The sequence below is a fragment of the Myodes glareolus genome, chromosome 25 (genome assembly GCF_982192425.1).
Source record: "Myodes glareolus chromosome 25, mMyoGla1.1, whole genome shotgun sequence".
Taxonomy (NCBI): Eukaryota; Metazoa; Chordata; class Mammalia; order Rodentia; family Cricetidae; genus Myodes; species Myodes glareolus.
Window position 1 is genome coordinate 40,266,537 of NC_142050.1, and position 10,216 is coordinate 40,276,752.

General features: G+C 39.7%; 1 long non-coding RNA gene across 1 annotated transcript; it reads left to right on the forward strand.

Moving 5' to 3' along the window:
* Window positions 1–1,472: 1,472 nt before the first annotated feature.
* Window positions 1,473–8,920, forward strand: LOC148117899 (uncharacterized). Its single transcript, XR_015736636.1, has 2 exons — window positions 1,473–2,650; window positions 7,682–8,920. It is a non-coding gene; the product is annotated as an uncharacterized LOC148117899 (long non-coding RNA).
* The last annotated feature ends 1,296 nt before the right edge of the window (window positions 8,921–10,216 follow it).

Consider the following 10,216-nt stretch of genomic DNA (forward strand, 5'->3'; position numbering starts at 1 on the left):
CCACATCTCGTAATGGTCCCCTTTAATAGGGATCCTTTTCTTTCAAACCACCACAGTGGGCAAGTCTTCCCATCTCAACCTAATCAAAATAATATGCACATAGGTATGTCCAAAGTCCAGTCTAACAACAAGGGACTAGATCTCATCAAGGTGACAATTAAATTAACTAACACAACCCCTGAAAATAGTGTGTAGACATCTGTGATTCTCTTTATTGTAGAGAAAAGTAAACAGGCCCTGCACATCTCGACTTTAAGATTGTCCTTGAAAATTCTTGGGTTAAATTTTCATACATTGATATGAAATCAATGTAATTGTTCATTAATAGTTATATAAATAAAATATGCTGTATTTATAATGTAATACTACTCAGCCTTAAAATAAGAAGGACTTCTACTTGCAAAGAATGGATGAGCCTGTAAGACAATACACACATTCAAAATAGCCAGGTGCCAAAGGGCAAAATAAGTGTTGCATGGTCTCACAGGTAGAGTCCAAAACTCAAGCTACCTTTTGTGGTACACAACTGTCATCACAGTGCCTAACAGGCTAGAGAGAACAGGATTGTAAGTTCGAGACTTCCCTGGCCAATACAGTATGAAACTGCTAGACAGAAGGGTGAGGGGATGGATGGGTGGAAGGGTAGATGGATGACGGATGGGGAGAGAGGACAAGAAGTATGAAGAAGAGTCTGAATGTCAGTCTTAACTGTAGTAGAGTGGTGGTTACAGAAAGACAGGGCAGAAGCGAAGGGGATGCTAGGAAGATACTGACCAAAGGCTACAAAATTTATGGTCAGCATAAATAATGACTTTTCAAAACTTCTCAAGTATTTTGATGACCAGGTTTATTTCCATCTTGCAAAAGAAATTTATATTATATCTTTTCACTGTATAAAAACATAAGTGATTGTAATAAAGTCACTGAAAAGATAATGACTTTAATAAAGTCACTGTAAAGAGAGAAGGAGATGGAGGTAGCAAAAACTAGAAAACAGAAAAGTTAAAGGAGAAAAGAAAGTACATACAAAAGTGCAGACTGTAGGAAATGATGCCTCACGGGAGGTCAGAAGATTGAGAAACTGGGAATCTATGGAGGACTGGAGTCTTTGGTCCATTATCCATCTTTTTTCCTTTTCAGGGGGTTTACAGACCTTCTTCATTTACTGTTATTTCTAGGTAGAGATAGCAGTAAAAGCAGAAGCAATGGTTTTCCTGACCTCAGAGCAAAAAAGGAATCAGTGAAGGCTTGGGAGGGCAGAGGAACTCCCGCTTCCTCATCCTAGGCCTCTTATTCAAGAGTTGAGAGTCTCTTAAAAGAAATTGGGGAAAACTAAAACCATTGGCTTGGATCAGATCAATTCTTTTATTTCTTCCATATATATATGTGTGTGTGTGTGTGTGTGTGTGTGTGTGTGTGTGTGTGTGTATAATATATTAATGGACTGTATAAAGGACATGGAAATTATGTGATGAAACATTCCAGAACCACCCGAATGGGCAGCTTTTTCTGATGTCATTACAATTATGGTTGGTATCTGCCATTAATGAGAAATTTTTGTGTTTATTTAAGTATTTATTTGTTGGATCTAATTTGAAAGCAGTGACTAACATATAGGTCCACATATTTCCAGGGTGTTACTGTCCGCATATTGCCAGTGTTAAGAAATAACTACCTGGGCAGGCATAGTGACACACATCTTTAATCCGAGCACTTGGGAGGACGAGACAGGAAGATCTTAGAATTTGAGGCCAACCTGAACTACATAGCAAATTCCAGGAAAGCTAAGATTGCATAGAAACCCTGTCTCTAACAAAACAAAACAAGAAGTTGAAGGAGGAGAAAGATGAGGAGGAGGAGAAGAAAGAATCCTAACTCCTTTCCCAATCATATCCACATTCTAAGGTGTAGTTGACTCTACCTGATATTAGACTGAAAATAAAGCTCCAAAAACTGGAAGAGAAATGATAATTGAAGGGAAATCAAGAGATCGGATTAGCTAGTCTTTCTTTGGACTGCCAGCTTCCTGATAATGACACTGAGACTGTTTACTAATTATGAAAGTTATGGCCTTAGCTTAGGCTTGTTCCTAACTAGCTCTTATAACTTAATTAATCCATTCATATTTACTTTCATTCTGCCATTCTGCTCCGTGGCTCATTACCTCTCCTCATTATTGTCTATCCAACTTGTTCCTTGTCTCAATGGTGAATTCCCTGCACTTCAAATTCTTCCCAGAACTCCTGTCTTTGTTCAGACGGTCTGTCTAACCTCTCCTGTCTAGCTATTGACGGTTCAGTTCTTTATTAAACCTATCAGAGGTGCCTTTGACAGGTGAGGAAGGACAGAGACACATCTTCACACAGTGTAATAAAATGTCCCACAGCCATCAGAAGATCATGAGCTATTAAACCAATATCTGTCCATTAATTACCATCAAATGACAAGGCAATTATTTATTTCCTATTCTATGCTAATGGCTGAGACACCCACAAAAGGAATGTGAACAAGCCCCTTTGGCATATTTCCCATCTCCACCCTTCCCAGGACCCAGTCCCTCCTCTGAAGCACAGAAGAACTCTGTACCTTCCTTTCAGCACTTGTCACGTCATAGTCTGCTTTCCAGCTACCCATCTTTCCACTGTGTACGGTAAGCCCCTTGCCGGTGAGTTTTTACACGAAGTCGTTAATACCCCTTCCAGCACAGGCAGAACAAGTGCAGGACTAAACATTTGTGGAATCTAAGTTTGCAAACATTTCCCTGATGTATGAAGAAGCAGTGCTTCTTCAAATCAGAGGACCAAGTACTGAACTTCCTTGGAAGGCAATTTGGCTTTACCTACCAACAACTTCATTTTGACAGCTCATACCTGGAATGCCATCACTTGGGAGGCTGAGGCAAGATGCTCAAGGCAGAGCTGTTGTGAACGACACAGACACCCTGTGTTCAAAATTTCAGTGTGAATATATTAGAGAGAGAAGAGAATTTATCTTATTTAAAAATACAAATAAAGACAGATACAAAAATATGTTGATTGTAAAATCCTAAATGCATTCTAAATGGTTACCAGTTGGGAAGTCATTAATCAAATGAAGAGCTCCCTTAAGAGAATAACATCAGTGAGGTGGGGTGACTCATGCCTTTAATCCCAGAACTCTGGAGGCAGAGGCAGGCAGATCTTTATGAGCTGAAGGCCAGACTGGTCTACAGAACAAGTTCCAGGATAGCTAGGGTGACACAGAGAAACCCTGTCTTGAACTCTACCCCCAAAAGAGAAAGAGAGAGAGAGAGAGAGAGAGAGAGAGAGAGAGAGAGAGAGAATAAACTCGAACATTTGTGCCTTATTCTATAATACATTAGTATTTTAAAAGATGGAAAGAAAATAATGTATGCCTATGTAATTGACTGGGAAGGGATTGGATGATACTTTCTGCATGAGAGTAGTGATTTGCATTTGAATTGACACTTAGTTATTTACACTTATGTCTGTGGAAAGTCAAGTAGTGTCCCCCTTAAAATCTGTGCTTCATGGGAGAAACTTATCAACACTGAACTCTATTTTTTTCATGTTGAAGTATTTAGGCAGAAATGTATTGATGTCTGCAGACCCCTTTAAAATGTACCAAAAACTAAGGTGCACTGAGAAATGGACAAAACGATAAACCAATGGCTGTTCTTGTAACAGAATAGGCACAGGACAGTGCTGATTCCAAAAACATTTGGTTAGTGTGTGTATTCATTATAAAATTACATTCTCTGCTTCTAATAACTTATAATAAAATGGTCTATTTATACTGAAAAGGAATAATCTTCAATGTAAAGAAAAAGCAAAATATAAATCAATATTAATAGCATGCTTCTGAACAGTTTCAGAGAGATTCTCAGTTTTTATCTGTTCATACTCTTTGGCTGGGCAAATGGATGATCTTTAGGGAGAGCTACTGAGCTTGAGTGAGGTTTGGAGGTAGAACAATTTTTTTTTATCTACAGTTTGTTATGCCCAAATCCACAAAGTCCCCCAAAAAGCCAACAAGGAGATCAAGTACCATATGAAAAAGCAAAGAGTCTTTATTTTATGTAAGTTTGTAAACTCGGTCTCTCCGCATATCCAACGTATTGGAATAAATGGAGAGCCCAGAGCTCAGTTAGAATTGAGTTTTTATCGTAGTAAAGGTGAGGGTGAGGGGTTTCTGAGGTTTAGGACCCCTGATTGGCTGACATTTGTCCATACTTGTCCTGGTGAGTGTGCGCTGGCAGGTGGGCCTATCGACAACAGTTGGAATGTTAGGCATTTATTTTGGATGGTCTGTTTTTGGGTGGTGCTTGGATAATCTCAGTTTGTGGTTCTTTCTGCAACCAGGTATTGCTTCAGGGTAAACTACTGAGCCTCAGGTCTCTATTAAACTTATCGATGGCTGAGTCCTACTCTGGCAGGTGATAATGGTTGGAAGTAAAGAACTTTCTTTGGGTGATCTGTTCATATTTAGTTTATCATGGCTGACTCCTACATTTCCCCCTTCACAAGCACCAATGACAGGACCCAATCTTGGATCCTGCTTGCCCCTGGTTTTAAGGAGGTAGAGAACTATTTAAATCAATAAATCTATTGACAGCTCTGGACTGATTTTTTTTAGTATATCAACAGGCACTATAGGTACTTTGTCTTGTCCCCCATGCCAAGGAGTTTTCCCTTGTCTCAGCCTTTTAACCTATTTTGGGCAGGGTGCATAGGACGGCATGATCCTTTCCACAACTACTTCAAGCTGGCATTGGGGCATTGTTATTTGGGCCCAACTAGGTTGAAAGGCTAGCCAAAGGTGGAAGGGACAATTAGGCAATGGGGAACTCATCAGACTTTGTTGAAGGGACAGGGAGCGTTTATATCAGCTGGACTGGTATATATCAGCTTTCAGGAAGTCCAGGGCTCGCCACCATTCAGGACAGGTTGTAGTCAGCAACTGATACTTAGATGTATCTATCAGCCAAGTCGAAGTCTACTGAGATAAGTTTAAATTAAGAACAGAAATTAAAATTTAGAAAAAGAGCAGATAACAGGGATCTGTAAACAGAAGGAATAGACTCATACCTTTGAGTCCTAGCAAAAACTGCAGATTTTGTTTGGAAGCATGTATAGTTTTCTGCTGTCCAGAGAACCATGTAGCATAGCTTTAGAATGAGCTAACAAGTTGGCTATAGCTTTGTGGAAGAATCTGTTAAACTGACATTATAACTGCTCTAGCCATTAATACTATCAGAGATCTCGGAAGGATAAATAAAGTATGTCTGAGTACAAACCAAATAGATTTTGAATCTATTACAAATGGCAGGGATCAGAGTCCATATACAGTTAGTCATACCCAGGTCTCCATAGCATTAGAGGCAGAAGTATCCAGAACAGCAGTTTTACAGTCTTAGCAAGGCCCATAAGGTGATTTTTTTTCTTGTGGAAGAAGGACATGGAAAAGACTGACCTCGTTTTGTCTAGACAAGAGTGGTGCAGTCAATTCTCCAAGGTCCTGCTGTTTGTCCACAGTCTGGACCGGGTCCTGGCAGCAGGTGTTGCACTGGGGCATCTCACACAGTGGTCAGCGTCATCGTAATCCAGGTGGAGACATCATGGTGTCTCATAATCTTTTTTGGAGACCTTGGGTTACTGCTAGGATCTCGGAGTCTCTGTCTAATATAATAAGCTTTTTAATCATTATTTTAAATGCCATATTTTGTAGATCTCTGAAGTATGAGGGCTGCCTAGGTATGTCTGATTAGACAAACTTTGTTTCTTATTATTTGTTTTAAGTTTGACTTTAAAAACATACACAGGGAACTAAATAAGGCTTATTTCTGTAACTAATTATATCAGTACTTTAAAGATGACTGACTGACTTGTATTTTCTAACAGTGTATAATAAGTTAACAGCTTTTACAAGACTAGAACTCCACACTCTGTAATGATTTTGAATTAAAGCTAATAAAGAAACTGAATTAGTCATTTCGAGGGTAAACACGGAACAAGTTTATATCTAGCTGTTAATGCTATCTACTGCAAAGACAAGGAACAGGTCCCAAAGTGAGATGGGTATTTAATAGGAGGGCTTCTAAGAGCTATCATTGTCCTAGGACAAACTGAGACTCAGGGCTACCGTTCTGCTGATCTATAAAACCCATCTTGCCAGGTGTGTACCAAGTTGCCCTGGGAAAGCTGCCCTGGGCTCTACATTTTTCCCCTTCACAAGTCCCAACGACAGGACTCAATCATGGGTCCTGTCTGTCCAGAGACTCAAAGGGTGATACTGGAACCTCAATAGCATCAGTTGAACAGTATTGACCCATTCTTGAATGAAAGCCATCAGTCTGTTGATAAGAAGAAGCAAGATCAGTAGGGGCCTGGTAGAGCTGAAAGTAAGGTGGTTAACAAGGAGACCAGTTGAGCAAGTTTTCTTCCAGCTTCCCTGTGAGTGTTCTGTTCCCTGTCATTAACAAGGCCATTGAATCTCCAATTACCCAAGAGTGATTGACACAGAAACAACATTCTTTCCCCCCCGAAGAGGAAGTCCAAACCTCTTAGTATAATACAAAAATTTATGACTTAGCGTATCCAAATAGCTTAAACTCAACAAAGTTAGCAAAGACAAGGAGACTAATATATATTTTTAAGCCTGAATAGACCTTGAACAAGGAAATATATTTTTAAACCATTAGTTAATATTTTTAATGCTTTTACCTTTTAATCTAGTTTTTTATGTTACAGTGATCCTCCCATTACAGAATTTTTTCCATTGTTGTTTTACAGCTGCAGTTTTGCCTGTGTTGTGTATCTCAGTCCAAATTATCCTGGAGATTTGTTTGGCCCACTCCACGTGTTCGCCTTTAATCAAGATGGCGGTGAAATCATGTGGCATCCATCTTTTTTTTTAACTCTATCAAAATGGCAATCCAAATTTAAAATGGAATTATGCTTTATGTTTTTTTTTAAATTACCCATGTATAGATTTTAAGTAAATAAAGCATGGGTCTAATAAAGGAAGAAACATAATTCAATTCTAGAGCCAGCTTTTTAATAAAAAAAAAAAACAGCTTATAGCAGTCTTAACATTATCTATACCAAAAAGTCATATGAATTTCTGTTAACCCAAATTCAGTAACCAGAGCTCAGTGATAAATTTCTGAAGCCAGACCTGTAAATGTGGCCACAGCAGTGATGGGTGGCAGAGACAGCAAAATAGTCAGACCATTTCTGTCTCAGCTCCATGCTTGCAAGAAAACTTACATAGACAAACTGTTTAACAAAACAAGCACATTCAGTATTTGCATGTATGAAAAACCACAGCAAACATAGTTTACATCCCTTTTAACCTTTTATAACTTTTTATATACCTTTAATTTATTTTTATTCATATTTTTAGTCTCCCGCTTTTTTTTCTCACTTTCCAGACAACATACCAAAATCTCTCTTGCTTTTTAGACAACATACCAAAATCTTTCTCACTTCTTAGACAACATAAAAACTGTTACCGAAGTCTTTCTTGTGGTTTTTCCTCAGTGGTGTATGGTATGTTGTATGGCTACAATATTTTAAACAAGAACAGAAGCACGCATATACTATAACAAAAATTAAGCTGTGTTGCAGGTGTGACCCACACCTCTATCGAAATAAGAGTGCTACGGTGTGTCTCTATACAGAATCAAGAACGCTACCCGCGTGCCTATCAAGAGAACTGAGAACACTACCCATGTGTCTCACCACAGAACTGAGAATGCGCCCCGCCTGTGATCTTTTGGCTCATCCAGAGATTGTCTACAGGCACTTACGGTTCCTGGGTCCGCTCACAGAAAGACATGAAACATGAGGTACAGACATGAGACATGAAACATGAAACAAAACACAAAAACTTATCGGCCTGTTGAAAGCTCTGTGGGTGGTAGTTGCAGTGGGCTTGGGGGATCCAGGACGAGCCTCCAAATGTTATACCCAAATCTTACTACAATAAACTACTGAGACTCAGGCCTCTATTAAATTTATCAATGGCTGAGTCCTACTCTGGCAGGTGATAATGGTTGGAAGTAAAGAACTTCCTTTGGGTGATCTGTTCATATTTAGCTTAGCATGGCTGGCTCCTACAAAATTCTCTTAACTATTAAATAGTATACCATAAATATAGATTGTTTTAATGAACTGAAACAGCTATATTTTAACGAAAGGGATTTTTGATTTGTTAATGTACAACATCTATACTTTCTCAGACCATCATTTACATCCCATGGATTTCTTATCATTCTGTCTCCATCACAAAACCCTGGAGACCAAAATCACATGTTACTTCTCTGGGTAGGTCCTCTGGGAGGTCAGCCTGGGGCTCCTACAGTGTAAACAAGTGCTCCTCAATGAAATCAGGTTCCGGCGACAAGATGGTGCCATCTGCTGGCCTTACCAGACACACCCATTACTTTCAATTCCAGCTTTAGTAGCAGAGGGAGGCACAGTATGGGAAATCATTCCTAAGTGGAGGTTGTTTATTTTCACAAGTTTATGCATTCAAAACCGACACTCAGAAAACCTACCCAGAGTCCTGTGTCTCTAAGTGAAAGAATTGAAATTGAAACCATGTTTGTCCGTCTCTAAACTACATACTCAACCCTGAGGCTATTTTAAGGCTATGCTTGTTGGTATTTAGGGATGTCGGTATATACAACTTTTTTTTTTAATCTATCTGCTACTTACTTGCTTGTTTACTTATTTATTTATGTCTTTCCAAACGCTGTCTTACTGAGTCACCCAGGCTGGCCTAAAACTCATGAATCTCTGACTTCAGCCTGAAGAGTGCCAGGGATGGCAAACTTGTGCCTCCACTCCTGGTTCCATGTAGGTCTTTCTGTACCATCTCTGTTGACATTTGTAATAAAGCCAGTGCTAACCTTGGAGTCAAACTTCTGCTGTTGCTACTCGGCCACAGTCATGAGCAAGTTCTCAAATTCCATTAAAGCTTTTGGTGGCTTGGTGAATACCTGAGTTAGACTGGCTGCCTAAACGCCATTCCTTCCTAGTGAATGTCTTAGAACCATAAGCCTTGTTTTTGTGGGTGAGGTCATGTATTTGCCCTTTCATGTTGGAGGATTTACAGCTCTGAGGAAGCAATAAGGGATTAACGAAGAAGAAAGCCCTGCTGAATTAACAGGTGAAGGTGTAACTGGTTGTAACTTTATCCGAACTGGCTGGATCTTTCAGTGAATTAAAATGACAGTGAGCCATACCCAACAATCTTGGGACCAAGGACCAGACAAGACCTCTATTTAAAAACAGGGTCTCGTGTAGACTGAATCAATTATTTCTATTCAAATATATGTATGCATATATTTCGTGTGTGTGTGTGTGTGTGTGTGTGTGTGTATGTAAGCCTTCTCTCACTGTGACAAAATATGCAAAGAGAACTTAAAGAAGGTTTGTTTGGGCTCATGGTTTCAGAAGATTCAGGTCAGCTGAATCCATTACTTCAGGCTGGCTGAGGAAAGGTGGCCAAAACATCCATCAGGCAAAGGAGGCTGCTTATCTCACAGTGGCCAGAAAGCAGCTAGAAAGATGAAGGCAGGGTCTGGGGATAAAATACATCCTTCAAAGTCATGCTCCCATGACCTACTTCCTTAAACAAGGCCCGTTCTCCTAATTTATACAGCTATTAACTCGTCATTGGATCAATGTCTTAATAAAGTCAGCATCCTCCTGGTCCACTCACCCCTCATTGACCATTTGGGGTGCTCCTTTATGCCCAAACTGCAGCATGCTTTAAGGGGAACCATCAACGTTGAGTCTATGATACTCAGTCTTTTTTAAGTGATGGAAGATAGTATCTTGATAGAGAACTACACCATCACTTCCTCACTCTGCCTCATATGGTAGTGTCTTTATTTTTTTCTGTAATACCCTTTGTTGCCTTGCTGTATGCATACCAGCTTACTCTCATGATGCCAAACAAGAGGAAATATTTCATCCAACCATTCCTCAGGGAAGAGCAGATTAGTGACTCTCCGCTGGGCATTGGTAGTGCATGCCTTTAATCCCAGCACTTGTGAGAGAGAGGCAGGTGGATCTCTGTGAATTCAAGGCCAGCCTGGTCTACAAGAGGTAGTTCCAGGACAGGCTCCAAAAGCTTCAGAGAAACCCTGTCTTGAAAAACCAAAAAATAAATAAATGAAAGAAAGAAGGAAGGAAGGAAGGAAGGA